At 34.9% G+C, this 16,234-nt stretch overlaps 1 protein-coding gene across 7 annotated transcripts in view; it reads right to left on the bottom strand.

The window, feature by feature from the left end:
- The window catches only part of bach2b (BTB and CNC homology 1, basic leucine zipper transcription factor 2b), a 148,408-nt gene that overhangs the window by 30,820 nt on the left and 101,354 nt on the right, over positions 1–16,234 (bottom strand). The window lies entirely within an intron of this gene.

Below are 16,234 nucleotides of genomic sequence, written 5' to 3' on the forward strand. Positions count from 1 at the left end.
GAATCATTCATGAACAAACAGGTTAGGAAAAACCACATCATTTAAAAAGACTTGACATTTTAAAGATCCGATCCTACTGATTTGTTTATAAAACTGACACGAGGGTGAGTAAATGAAGACAGAAATCCCTTTTTGGATGAACTACTCTTTTAACTGTGTGGCAAACAACAAAAGAGAAAAAAAGAGGTGCTCAAAGAAGAGGAAAAATAAAGCAGAATCGCGGCTCACTGGGGACAGACTTTGACATATAAGCCACTGGACCTGTTAACAACATTTATTATTGTGGGAAAGAGACAAAGGAGCAAATTTATCTCCACGACAGATCTGAGCTATTTATGCTAATACAGACTACAGACTATTCTCCTTCACCAGGGCCTCAAAAGGGTCATATTGTTACAAAGCAGGAAATTACACGAACTGTACATCATACAGCCTGACAACTCCTGACTATTTGGGAATTGTGCCAAGCGATTCCTTCCATAAAAAGGTCAGGGAAAGCTATAAAGGCCTCACACCTGCCCTCTCGTTCATTCATTCCCTCTCTCTTTGATCTTCTGCCTTTCCCCCTCTCAGCAGCCGAGACGGCTAATTTATGGAAATTCGCTCCGGCAAATTCCTGCATGTCATGAATGTTAATGAGGCAAAGATCCGCATGACAATGGAGAGAACGCTTTACAGGGTGTCTGAAAAAATACCAAACCTCTGCTGAAGACGGGACGTGTGCGATATGAAATCTGCTGACTAACCTGCCATTAAACTCCACATGCAGCCACAGACAAATGAGCAACACAAAGTCACGGGAAAACGCAGGGCCACGATAAGGCAATTAATGCTGTGCTTTAAAACCTACTGAGACAGCATTTTTGGACACTGTTTAAACATCATGCCTAGAAAGGCAGATCAGTATTCAATGACAGAAGGTATGAAATATTAATGTTAAAGTTTTTTCAACGTTTATTTTTTCCCCAAATTTCTGTTTAACAGACAGCAGATTTTTTTTTTCAACCCATTTCTAAACATAACAGTTTTAATAACTAATTTCTATTAACAAATTTATTTTATCTTTGCCATGATGACGGCACACTAGATATTTTTACTAGATGTTTTTTAAGACACATACATAGTTTAAAGCTACATTAAAAGGCTTAACTAGGTTAATTAGGTTAACTAGGCAGGTTAGGGTAATTAGGCAAGTTATTCTTTAACGATGGTTTGTTCTGTACTATCGAAAAAAAATAGCTAAAAGGGGCTAATAATTTTGATCAAAACTGTTTTTTTTTTTTTTTTTTTAAATAAAAAGCTTTTATTCTAGCCAAAATAAAACAAATAAGACTTTCTCCAGCAGAAAAAATATGATCAGACATACTGTGAAAATTTCCTTGCTCTGTTAAACATCATCTGGGAAACATTTAAAAAAAGAAGAAAATTCAAAGGGGGGCTAATAGTCCTGATTTCAACTGCATATTAAAATGACAGTATGTAATTTGAGCTTTTCAACACCGCGTAAGTAGGGTTTCTGCAGGTTTCTTTAAGTGAAATTTAGGACTTTTAAGACCCTTTTAAGAACATTATAAATGAAATTTTAGATTTATAGGTGTTAGTGATTTTTTCTAATAGCCCAGTTACTTCTGTATATAGTTGTTGTAATAATTGAAGATTATGTAAAGGGATGTGTTACTTTATTTTTCTTTTCCTGGTTAGGGAATTTAATTTGTAGAATTTCCTGTAAACATGTCTAACAGCTTTAAATTGTACTGATTTGTAACTTTAAATTGTAAATTTGTAACTTTGAACAGTTTTGAATTGTATCTCTTTGCAACTTATATATATATAAGTTTAACTATATATATTATATATAGTATAAGATCTGTCGAAGACCTTTTTAAAAAATGTAAGACCTACAACACAATATTTCAGTGAATTCAAGACTTTTTAAGGCCTAAAATGGAGCTTTTACATTTTAAGACAGTTTAAGAGTTTTTTTTAAGACAGACACCCTGATAAAAAGAAGAAAAAAGTCTAAATTTGACCACACTTTTCTTTTTGAAGCAACTGTCCTGATGTCAAAATGGAAAAATGTATTAATAATTAATAATTTAATAACATTATACATTAAATTGAATATTTCTTTCTTTTTTATTTTATTTCCGTTTAATATCCTATGTTCATAAGCATCTTCTACAGTACATCAATAATGCATATAAAAACAGCTTTAGTTATTTAATGAATTGATGTTTATAAATCGTTGTGTTGTAAGTGCCCAAATTCATTGTATAATCCATAACATCTCAGACGTGCACACCCACAATGACACTCAGATGGGTAAACGCTTGACAGATTTAGAGTCAGCCCTCCCTAGTGCGATGGATTAAATCAGATACTCTACTGGCTAATCCTCTCAAAGTGAGGTTTACGGTACACAACCAGACAGAGAAAAGGACACGACCTCGTCGTCCTTAAGAGCTGGACATCGCTCAGTCTTTTGGCCTTTAAGGCTCTTCCACTCTTGTTTCCCCTCTCCAGTAATTTCTCTTCTCATTCAGATTTCTCTTGAACAGACGGACTTCCTCTCTCTCTGGCTTTCCCTCTGTGATCACTTCCCCGGCTGTGATAGAAGACAGATCTCCCTCCATCTGCATGACAGGCTGCACATGTGCGATAGTCTGCTGATTTCTGTATTCCTGTGGTCTGTTATTTCCTCTCTATCCCTCAGGATTACCCCTCGACTACCCCAGCGGGGTCCTGACCTCCTCCAAAGCCTCTCACTATGTGTGGATATTTGTGGAAGTCACCTATTAACCATATCACCTGTTAAACATTTCCTTCAAACGGGACATTTTGTGTATATTATCATGATGTAGTGCAACCAGTGACGTGTGAAAAGCATGTTTGGAAAAGATGCAATCAGTTTTGTGTCAATAGGGGCACAATAAGTAATGAAATGTAATATACTAAGTATTATAATATAATTTAAGTATTATAATATATATATTTTTATACTTTACATTCATTCATTAATTTTCCTTTGACTTAGTCTCTATTTCAGAGGTTGCCACAGTGGAATGAACCGTCAACTATTCCAGCATATGTTTTATGCACCGGATGCCATTCCAGCTGCAACCCAGTATTGAGAAACACCCATACACACTTATTCACACACGCACGCACACACACTCACTTTGGACAATCTATGAACAATTTAGTTTATTAAATTCACCTATACCGCATGTCTTTGGACTGGGGGAAACCAGAGCACCCAGAAAAAACCCACACAGAAATGTCAACTGACCCAGCCGGGACTCAAACCAGCGACCTTCTTGCTGTGAGGCGACAGCGCTAACCACTGAGCCACCGTGTCACCGGCCCTGCTCATACCTAATGTAATCAAAAACTGAATCATTACATTATCTACTATTTCTTTTAGTACAGGACAAAACCTTACAGGAACAGAAAGTGTGCTAAATTTCTGTCGGGCCCAAGGGAAGGAAAACTCTATAAATTCATCAACCCATACTAAGGAGAAATGGAGCGTCCCTCCCAACAGCCCCTTCGGAAGTACAGTTTCACAGAGCTGGTGTTTTGAGGAATGAGGATATTTTGCAACTCATTTTACTAGGGGTTGTGTTATGAATGTGTGTTTTGCTGAGTATGTATGTTGGGGTTTGAGAGTGTTGCAATGGTACTGAATTTAATGTGGTTGCTGTTCACAAGTGGCTCCACGTGGAGGACTGTAAACTTTATAACAGGAGGTGGTTTGAGGTCGCTCAACAGACTTGTGCTGAATCAGACTCGCAGAGACAGACATACATAAACATACAGACACAGACCGACGCTGGCTGTCTAAAGCAATGCTGAATCACAGAGACACAGCTGCGGTGCTCAGCTGCGGGACTTTAGTAGTACACACGCGCACACGCAAACACACACACACTCACTCATACATCAATAGTCAAGTTTAATCAAGCTGTGAAGTAGATTGAGTAAATTGTGCTTGACAAAAACAGAATGTGGAAAACAGGTAATAAATTGCTCCAATTATGTTATTTTAAAGCATTCTTTAATAATTAGGTCCATCTAAACATAATAATTAACTTATAATCAGGCTTTTGATGGTATAAAATGATCTTATTGCTATAATTAGTTGAAGCTATTATCACAGTAAACAGTATTATCATGATATTGACCTAAGCTGAAAAAAGGTTACTTTAAGAGGTATGATAACAAAAAAATACGCAGTATATTATTAGTGTAACTGCATTATTTAAACAAATGTGACTTGTAAACAGGTTTCGGCTATGACTTTAACATGTTATTAGGCATTAACTAACAAGTTAACATCAAAAGCTTTTGTAGTTTTCATCATGAGTTGAGTTAAGTGAACTGATATTAACTAAACAACATGCACATACATACATGCATATTCAGAATTTTAAATCAATATTTCAGCACGTGCTGGGCCAGATTAATGTGTAATTGCACTGTAAAAAATGACATGATCAATTATTCCTGACAGCATATGTTTTGAAGTCATTGTAACTTATTAAGGTTAATCACATTCTAACGAATTTATATATGTATAATTTTAAGTTTTTTTAAGTCGGTTTAACATAATATCAGTTCAATGAACTCATAAGGTTAATTTAATTCAGCTTAAAAAATAAAGGTAACCAGGTTTTTTTTTTACAGTGTGGTAATGTTTGAACTGTTAAGCTAAACAAAGACCAAGCCTTTGGTGCTGTTATGAACACCACTGCAAATACAATGTGAATATCCCTAAAAAAGAACTCTAAAGGTTTTAAGAATAAATTATTTATGGGACTTTAAAGTGTCTAATATATTGATATCATGCATGTTCAGTATCACAACATATTGCATTATTGAATATCAGCATATTTCTACTTAATAATAAACTTTTCAGCATCAGATCATCACATCAGAGTCTGAAAAAAAGATTAATTTAAGTCTCATTAAACCCCTCCTTTACAAACACATGTTTTGATTGGTCTGTTGTGATGGCAATTTGTTTTGATTGGTCAACCATAGAGCATGTTAAAAACGAAGTGCCTATTATCACGTTTGAATTGCAGTTCCAGAGTCTTTCTTCAGACTATACATTAACAATTGCAATGGTTTAACTTTATCAATTCAGCTGTGAGCCCTCGTCCTCTAGAAGTGCATGCAAAGTGGATTTACTTTTGTATGGAAAGCAGCATATTCTCAACATGTCCACAACACAAAACAACCTCCTCCAGGGATCAAATATAACCACAGTGCTTATGGGCAGCAAATGAAGATCACAGGCTGCCATTATGCAAATGTGTTCAAATCCTATGCAAGTTTGTGCAGGAATTAAGACTGGAATTACTGGCGATTTTTTGGGAAGTTCAGAACAGGTTATTTTTTTTAGGGAAGAGTGTATTACTTTATTATATTTTAAACGTTGAAAATACAACATAATGAGGAGCATTATGGGAGGAATGTTGTACAATTGAGTTTGCACTAATGACAAGCTAAATACTGTATCCTCTCTTGATAGATAAAAATAAAACTTTTTTGACTAATTACTATTTAATCTCATCTGCATATTAGATACAAGATTCTGCTAAAAGCAAAGTATGCCTTTGCAACAAACCACTGCCATAACAACTGCAAAATTTAAATGTATGGAAGTCACTCAATTGTTTTAGTATAATAACTGAGGCTCAAGATGGTGGCAGTAGCCACTTTATAAACAGCCTGATCTCTATAGGAAATGTAATATTTTCCGTCTTGTCAGTTTAGTTTCTAATTCGTACAAATTCGTAGGAGTTAAGTTCTATGAAAATGGCCCCCTAAACCCAACCATCATTGGGGGATGAGCAAATCGTGCTAAATTGTACAAATGAGATTTATATGAATTACCTACTAAATAAAAACATTATCAACTGCTGTGAGATAGCGTTGGTATAAACAAGAGCAAGTAAATCCATCCACGGTGTGACATGAGAGACGTGTAACCCTGATTTCGTTTACTCGTTTACTATATTAATAATAGATGAAAACAGTGTCCCTGTACTTTTTTAGAAGCCTTGGTTCTGGCATTTCTTTCTTTGTCTACTGAATCATTAACAAGCAGTTGGACAAGTGTACCTAATAAAGTGGCCAATGAGTAGAAGATTTAAAGCAAAAAAAAATATATATATAATAATTTGAAAATGAGACAAAAAACAAAAATACCTTCTAATAGCTAATGTAGTTTTTAATAAAAAATTCAACTGTTGAGCATGAGCATTGAATCATCTCTCTACTTCATTCTCAATAGGCTGGGTAGGTCTTGAAAGGTTCACGAGGTAACATTCAAAATAAATTCCCCTATGGAGATAATAATAGGATTTCGGTTTTTATTCTGTACCGGAGACTAGTAGTCCCTTTGAAAATATCAGATTGCTGAATGATGTGGTTAGTCAGCCAAAATCCAGCATTTTTTGGAGATATGTGTGAAACTAAGTTATAGAGTGCTGAATGATGGTTTTATTACATGACAGCTCTAAAGCAATGCATGAGTCACACGAGGGGCTGGAGAAGAAAAAACAAAACAGATGAACACATGAGCAATTGGGTGGATGTCAGAATAATACAAAAGAGAGAATTACTTGAATCAGCAGAGGTTACAATGTTATAGCAAATTAAACGATTAAGGAATATAATAGAGGAAAAGTGAATCAGTTTCCGTTGAAAATTACAGTCACACTTAATACTGTTTGTGCTGAACTGAGTCTAGATGGTGAGCGAAATGAAAGCGAACATGGGGGAGATTTAAGCTGACAGACTTAACACTTACACGCGGTTTCATCATTCGATGGTTGGCTATTCATACTAGGTGCTGACAGCGCTCGCCTCGTAAAGAGCCAGTTAATAAGAGCGATTCTCACCCATGTCTCCAGTGGATCTCTGCCAATGTACCTGGCAGCCATCTTGATTATACACCTAGGCAGATTTTTATGTTATTAATTAGCATTTTATCTACACTACAAGAGCAGACCTGTCTCACAGTTCATCAAGACTACAACAATATATTTTAAATATGCAATAAAATCTGACATCAATAGGATGCGTTTACAGTAACCACTGGTGGCCGTTCAGAAGATTCCACCCCAAAATCTGTAAAGCAATTTGAGCGTCAAGGAAATCACTATATAATTGTTATTAATTATTATTAGGGCTGTGTGATTTGGGGAAAACATCTATCGATTTCGATTTGATTTGCGCTTCAATTTTTTTGTTTTAGCCTGTGGTGCTTTTTTAGAGGCTGTTGTTGATGTGCTGTGGCAACAATTCTTACAAATTACCTGTTTTTGCGTCAATGACTTTGAAAGCAAAATGTCCCTATATTACCAATGTCCTGTTTTTCTTTGATAATAATTTGTGCTTTTGCAAGCAGCAGATGCCATCATCCCACTCATCTGCGCTTTCCTGTTTGTTTGTTTTATTGTGGGCTTTCCGCATATTTCTGTTGCACAATTTTGATTGGGGAGAATGAAAGTGTGCACACTTAATTGGTTGGTAAGACTGTCCCACACAGACGATAGTCATGCATTTGTTGGGTGGGGAAAAAAGAAATAATATATATTCATATTGCTGCCTCTGGATTTTGATTAATTGCACAATTTGAAAAAACTATGAGGAAGTCCAGGAGGAAAGGACTTGCTTTGACTCTAATCTGGGAATATTATCTTCAGTTATTTTGGCTGACTGACGAACCCCTAATCTGGTTTCTATAATAAAAAAAATTAAAATAAATGTAAATTGCTAATACAGTGGTCCCTCACCATAACGCGGTTCACCTTTTGTGGTCTCGGGATTTTATTTTATTTTATTTTTTTCGCAATTTGACATGCTCTTTCTTACAGTGCATTGTGTTCTGATTCGCACATTAAGTTCGCCGTCCTGATTGGCTGTAGACCATTGCCTACATCTTATCTGTAGACCATTGACCATCTCATCTGTGCCTCGTCTCAGAATGCGTTCAGCCTGCCAAAGTTATACAAATCTTTGATCGCTAGCTGTCTGACTCTAAAGTGCTGTACTGTATATTTGTAAGTTTTCTGCACATCAAAACCCCATAATGTTGACGAAACATTCTGCACCTTCAGAGGTATAAATATAGTTATTTAAATAAAGTTTAGAATTTAATTTAATAATTTATTCCAGTGATTTTAAAGATGAATTTTCAGCTTCATTACTCAAGTCTTTAGTCACTATTACTATTAATGGTAATAATAATAAAAGCAATAATGACAGGAGTAATAATTTCATTTGAAACTTCAAACAATAAGAAAGCAGTTATTTAAAATTTTAATAAATATTTAAAATTATTATTATTATTATTATTATTATTATTATTTCACATTTAATTAATGCCACCTTGATGAACAAAATAATTTTATTTAAAAAAAAAAAAAACCTGAAAGACACCCGGTAGAGTTTATATTTAAAGGCAAGAGGAGGAAAACTTTTTTTGTAAAGTTTTGTAATCTGAATTACGGCACTTACAACAATTTGACATAAGATGATATAAAATTGGTAGAACCAGTTGAGAAGCGAAGTTCAAATGTGTGTATTTTTTTTCTTAATGACTGCGACTGGAGGGAATCCAAGACTGTTGTCAAAGCAAAACCTCTAAAACTAGATTCAAATAATAACCACGACTGACATTACAGGCTAATTAACCTAATATCTCACTCAAGACATAAAAAATGACCTATATGCATCATCAATTAGTTCCCCCCGACATTAATAAGAAATGCTCTTTGAATAAAGCAGCCTGTGATTTTGTATGGATCCCTTCGTATTGGAATCCTGGGAGCCTAATACAGGGTTTCTTCCATCTCTGCAGGGGGCTGAAGCTGTTTTTCTGTCTGTCTTCATGATCTGATTCCCAACAAAGAGCCGATTAAGGGCCTCTCTCTCTATCTTTCTCTCTCTCTCTCTCACTCTGTCTGTCTGTGCTCAACATTCGCTGGCTAACACAGATGATGTCACTAACCCAATGCAGTCCCCGCGACTCAACAATAACAAGGTCATTAGGGAGGGGTGTTTTGTGGAGGGGAAGAGAAGGAGGTGCCGGTGCTCTTTGTTTCACATTTCATCTGCAGTGGGCTTTTTTTTTCATCAAAACACCCTCACCCCAGCTTAAGCCCCCCATCTTTCCCACCTCCATTTGCTTAACATGACATATAGGGGGCACTGTTGAGCAGACCCTGGATGCTGAGCTGATATTAGTGCTGGTGCTGCGTATGTGTGTGACACGCAGAGTTCAAAGTCTACACACACTTATGGCACAGCAGACACACTGCCTGAGTCTTTTAAGAGCTGCAGACTCTGAATCAATATGACAAAACACATCATTTATCATAATGTAAAATAAAACAGAAGGGTCTCGAAGATAATGCTACTCAATCTTCTGTGCTTCTGAAGAAAAAGCATTCAATCTACCTTCAAGCCTTTCAAGTCAGTGGTCTTATCTGGAGATGTTTACTGGTATTAATAGTAAGAGACAGTCACACATTTTCTGTCACATCTAAGATGAAGATTTGCTTTTTAGCTTCAAATATCTGAAAGATATTTTCCCTGCTTGTCACACTCACACCTAAGTATGAGAGTCAGAGACTGATGAATAATTGATGAAGGATGTGAATGAAAGAAGAATTCCGTTTAGTTGGTTTCTAGAAAACTGTATAAAATCTGACTTTTGCAAATCAATTAAAATGTTGTTGTGTTATTTTTTAAGCATTACGCATTCACAGAAAACTGCAAGTCATTCTTTATTTTATTACAGCAGGGAAGCTCAACCATGTCCCTGGAGATCTACCTTCCTGCAAATTTCTGTTGCAACCCATATTAAGCGCACTGTAATTGTCAAGTGCTGTTCAGGTCCTAATTAATTGGTTCAGGTGTGTTTGATCAGGGTTGGAGCTGAACTCTGCAGGAAGGTAGATCTCCAGGAACAGGGTTGAGCACCACGGTATTACAGTATAAATTTTTTCATTTTTATTATCATTAAGGTTTTCTGTCATTTTAAAAATGCATTTCTATATACAGTTGAAGTCAGAATTATTACCCCCCTTTGATTTTTTTCTTTTTTAAATATTTCCCAATGATGTTTAACAGAGCAGGGAAATTTTCACAGTATGTCTGATATTATTTTTTCTTCTGGAGAAGGTTTTATTTGTTCTATTTCAGCTAGAGTAAAAGGAGTTTTAAAATTTTAAAAGCCATTTAATGTCAAAATTATTAGCTTCTTTAAGCTATTTTGTTTCCGATACAGAACAAACCATCATTATACAATAACTTGTCTAATTACCCTGACCTGCCCAGTTAACCTAATAAACCTAGTTAAGCCTTTAAATGTCACTTAAAGCTGTATAGAAGCGTCTTGAAAAATATCTAGTCAAATTTTATTTACTATCATCATGGCAAAGATAAAATAAATCAGTTATTAGAAATGAGTTATTAAAACTATTAAGTTTAGAAATGGGTTGAATTTTTTTTTTCTCTTCGTTAAACAGACATTGGGGAAAAAATAAACAGGGAGACCAATACTTCAGGGGGGCTAATAACTCTGACTTCAACTGTATTTCTTCATTCCTTCCTTCATTCATTTTCTTTTCGGCTTAGTCCCTTTATTAATCAGGGGTCACCACAGCGAGATGAACCACCAACTTATCCCTTCCAGATGCAACGCATCACTGGGACCACACTCTTTCACACACATATGCTACAGATAATTTCGCTTAACCAATTCACCTATAGCGCATGTGTTTTCTACATGTGGGGGAAATCGGAGCACCTCGAGAAAAAATTATATATATATTATTTATTTTATTTAATAATTAAAATTTTTATTTATTTATTTATTTTTTTGCCCATATTGATTTTTTTTACTTAACTGATTTAAATAAAAAAAAGTATATGAAAAGAAGGGCACCAAACCAATAACCCCAAGACCTTTAACTTTTCTGATATCTCCCCCTTCTCATTGGCTGCAAGTGTGTTTTGGAACTCTGCCTGAGACTGCTTAGTTTACCTTTAATTGCTTTAATGGACTGCCATGCCATTAAAGCTGATTTATACTTTTGCATCAAGTGCACGAGTATGGTCAGGTAGCCTTCGTTTGGTCAAATAGGCCTCGCTATGGCTGTTACCGATGCTGACCTCTCAAAAAATGCAAATACACAATGCAACAATGCATAGCACAAGCTCTGTGATTGGTAGTCGCTCTGTGATTGGTCGGCTTGGTAGCTGTGACGAGTGTGGGCGGTGCTGAGAGCCCTGAGCCTGAAGGAGCGAGTGTTTACAAGTGTCAAGTCCCGTTAAGTAGCTCTAGATGGTAACTTTTGTATTGTGATTACCTTATGATTAAAGTTGTTGCACGTCCGCCGGTTAACGCCTCAGAATGAGCGAGGTTTAGCTACTTGTACATTAAGGTAGCATTCAGAAAGAACAAAAAACCTGCATAGAAACTTGATGCAGAGGAACATAACATAACCAAATGCCAGCTAGTGTTTCAAAAGTGTTATTGCAGAGTAACAGCACACAGAAGCATAAATGTGCTCGATGCACGATCACTTGATGCAGAAGTATAAACCAGCCTTAAGCACTGCGAATGACAAAATAAAGTTAAAAAGGAATGTATAAATATAACATTCGTAATGTTTTGTAATGTGCAACATCTATAGAAAAAGTATGTAAAATATGCACATGTTCATATTTTAAGTTGTTTTGAGAGCTTATGAAAACTCATTAGCGGTATTTTCTGTGGGAGTGGGAGGAGCTAAGTATCCTTTTGTGCTTTGCTCAGTGTGACTGCTTAAATGAACTCTTTCAAACCCTCAACTCTTTCAAAAATGAACTAAATTGAATTGAATTTATGTGAACAGACTGGTTCAACATTAACAACATCTGAGCTTACAACGAGTATGTCTTTAAAAATGTATCACTTATTGTTAAAAATCTGATTTTTTTCAATGGGAGAAAATGAATGGGAATTCAACTTTCAGATCCGGCTTGTTCTGTAGTTGATTCAACAGTTTTATTCTTTCATTTCAGCTTCATTTCAATAAACAAAAAAGAGAAAAAATTAAATAGTTAATAAACAATACCAACACCTAGCCTAAATGCCTGATGCGTTTGAAGTGTCCTACTTTTAAAGGATGTGTGTGTGTGTGTGTGTGTGTGTGTGTGTGTGTGTGTGTGTGTGTATGTGTGTCTTCAAATGAGAGTGAGTGTATGAGTCTAGGTGTGAATACATCACTGGAGGTGTTCTTATGTCACATTAACACCTCTGTGGAAAACTCAATCACTCCAAATCATGGAAAGCAGGGGTGTGTGTGTGTGTGTGTGTGTGTGTGTGTGTGAGAGAGACTACATGTGCGTGAATGCATTTCTTTCAACTGCAAATTCCACATAGCAAACCACTGGACCACATTTCAATTGTTCAGATTTAATAAAATTGAACACACCGAGGTAAAGAGTTTAACAGTCATGAACCCTAACAGTCATTTATAAAGTGAATGACAGCATTACAAATTCTAGTACAAGTCTGTGTACTTATAACAAGGGAAAGAACTAAAATGCCTTGAAGCACTGTGAATAAAAATACAGATTATTTAATTTTATTTACTGGATCAGATTACTTTTATTGCCAATGCATCAGTTTATGAATAAAAATGATTAAGTAGCTTGAGAGCGTAAGGGATTTTAGTGCTTAATGGAAGTAGTGAGGCAGTACCAAATACATTTATATGTAAACATTGGCATCTGCCATTTTAGAATGTGCAATGAGTCTAAACTTATAGCACAAATGATGTTAGTTTAGAGAAATTGTCTGCTAAAGTCTATTATATATAGATATTTAATGATTGCAGAAGCAGTCAATTTGTTCTCTAGTGTTCACAAAACGTCTTTGACAGTTCCAACATTGTGGGCGGCTGATGTATAAGAGCGCATAGAAACATCTATACATCTATATATACATAACTATATGTCTATGGGCACTATACAGTGTGCTTCTGGCATGCATTGCCTATTTCAATTCTAATTGGTGGGGATTTGCTGCAGAATTAATGTTGTTGTTTTACCAGCAATGGCTTATGTTCAACATGATTATTTAAACAGATACTAAAATAATGTAGAACATTAGGATTTGTATAATTCACAATATTCAAATCTATGATCTGTGCTAAATTAGCAAGTATGCTTAATCAGGGAAGTGATGAAGGATTGCTATTGTTCTCTAATTTTAAGTATTTTTTTAAAGTACACTTCAGCTTACTAACTCAGTGAAATGTTAGCTAGCTTGCAAACCTTAACTTCACGTAATTAGTTTCTGTCACAAATACGTGTTTTTGTTTTGTGTAATCTTTCTTAAAACACTCAATACAAACTTTAAATGCATACACGTCACTAAATAACCACTTGACAGACTAACAGCAGGGAATGAATAAAGAATATCCCATTAAAATCACGTTTTGCCTGAGCTATGTAGTAAAAAGCATAATAAATGCAGCCATTTGTTATGCTAATGATTTGCTTTAGTGAAACATTGCATCTCAATTTTGGGTCTATGAACCAGAGAGCGGCGATTGAGGGTTAATGCAACAGATGCTAGTTCATTAAATGTGCATTTTGGGCTGTGTGAGAATATAAACTACAGCTCATGTAAGTGCACGAGTGTGTGTTGGAGACACATGCTTATTGCTCATAAAGATGGGTAAAATAATGGGTGCTGCCATATGGTAGGCAGACAGGTGATGAGTGCTGATTAGTCATCCTTTATCGTGAAGAATAAAGCAAGTATAGTAATCATGTAGACATTTGTACATGCATGAGAAATTATGTCAGGATTTTTTTACTAGTAAAGTCAGACTGTCAATAATGGCCAAAAACCATACACTTCCATTTTTATTCAACATGATTTTGTATTGTTTTTAAAATATGTCTATTTTGTCCACTAAGGCTACAGTTATTTTATAAAATATATAATAAACTGTATTATTGTGAAGGTTTTTCAATTTTAACTTAAATATTTTCTATTGTAAAATGTATATATAAAAATATGTGTTTAATATTAATTTGTCAATATGCCATTACTCTAGTCTTCAATGTCAAATGTGAAATCATTCTAACATGCAAATAACGTCTCAATTTACATTTGCTATTATTATCAATACAAAAACATGTTGTTTGCACCATGCTATTTTTGAATTTGTGCTATTTTTGTGCACAAATTAAGCCCTGAATATACTTTTTCTACATTCACATATCTGCAAATCTGCAGGCCATTTTACTGAAAATTGTTTTTCTTCAATTTTAATTTACATATGTGACTCTAAAGACCTCTTAAAACTGTAGGCAATATCAGTTAGGGTCAAAATACTCATATAAGACATGGAATTTTTAAAATAAGCCCTTCCTGAGAAAATAATAAGACATTGAAGAATATTAGAAGATGGACAAATCATGACAGTCACTTCGTCTAATATTTCATTCTGGTTTTTATTATGAGGTTAAGTATTTTTGTGAAAGTTCAAAAGCAGCTCTATATCACTATTATTGCTCTTTCAAGATTTATTGCATCTTTTTATTGTTGTGCCGTTTCTTGTTGGTATTTTGCCTTGTAACACTTTGAGTTTAAGAAAAACACATTACAAAAACAATTTATTAGTAGTAGTAGTATTATTAATACATTTATCTATCAGTGAAAACATCTTTCATTTCACTTTGATCAATTTAATGCATCTATGCTGAATAAAATATTACAGTTGAACATCAATTTTAAGACACAGTTGAAAGAATTATAGGAGGTTATTTAAGATGCAATATATTTCAAGATGTTTTACTGTTTCTTTCAACATACAGTCTAATGTTCATTCATGATTTTATGTGGTTATAATTATAATGGCTTTCACATGGCTGATTCTGTCTCTTGGTGGCTGACACTGAAACCAGCCTGACGAGAGATGGCACAAGTCCCACCTACACGGACTGCAACTTGTTCGACATGGAAATGTGATTGGTTTTCCTTCAAAATACAGAATACTATGACATGATTGGCTACCAGTTTTCGCATGGCAGAAGCCTACAACTAGCGATCAGCACTTAAAAGGGATAGTTGACCCAAAAATAAAAGCTCCGCCATCATTTACTCACGCTTCACTTGTTTAAGGCCTATTTGAGTTTCTGTCCTCTGTTGAACATGAAAGAACAAAAAAAAAAAAAAAACGCTGTGATCTGGCACCCATTGACTTCCATAGGAATTTTGTCCTATTATGGAAGTGGATGGGTTTCAGCATTCTTCAAAACATCTTCTTTTGTGTTTATCAGAAGCAACAAAAACAACTCGTGCAACAACTTATGAAGGATATATATGACACCACATGAGAGATATAGTAAATGATAATTATCACAATTATAAATGTCAGTGCCTCCCACTTACAGACTTTATTTGGACGGGGTGCCCAGGTATGATAATAGCAGCTCAAGTATATTTAATGACACATTTTTTACTATTATTTACATCCTTATTTACACTTTTTTTGTATCCAGCCAATATAAACAAACATCCGTGATTGATTAAGTAGTGAAAAAAACTCTCTCATTTACCCGTTTCAATCTGTGTTTGAGACCTGTCAGCACTCCCATAGACAGTCTCACATGCTCTGTTGACCCACAGAGACTAAATCTCCTAAAATGTCCATAATTCAACTTTTACTTACGCTTTCTAATTCTCGTATGTGTTTTTGCATTACTCTTATTACACTTATTAAAGACTATTTTCCGCTTGCTTCACAGCTGACAGCACGCATAGTCGCCATACCAAAAGAAAAAAGTAAATAACAGATTCTTTAATCTAAATGATTCAGAAAAACTTTACTACATACTCAGAAAGGATGAAATGACTGATCTAAACTGGCTGCAAAATATATGTACACCCTTAGTGGTTAATCAACACATTTGCCTTATTTAAATAATCCACAAGTTTTAATCTTTTAATTATGATAATTTTTAGAGATACCATCTGTTTTTATTCCTTTTTCTGTCGTTTATTTCTCTATTGCTGATTATTTTATTAATTTGATGATGTTAATATATTACATAGGTTATTCTATATGCATATATAAAATGTTTGTCATTCAAGTTTGCTTTGAACTTGAAAAAGAGAGAAGCAGATTTTACATGTCAGTGTGTGCACATG

Source organism: Danio rerio, chromosome 20 (genome assembly GCF_049306965.1).
Source record: "Danio rerio strain Tuebingen ecotype United States chromosome 20, GRCz12tu, whole genome shotgun sequence".
NCBI classification, from domain to species: Eukaryota; Metazoa; Chordata; class Actinopteri; order Cypriniformes; family Danionidae; genus Danio; species Danio rerio.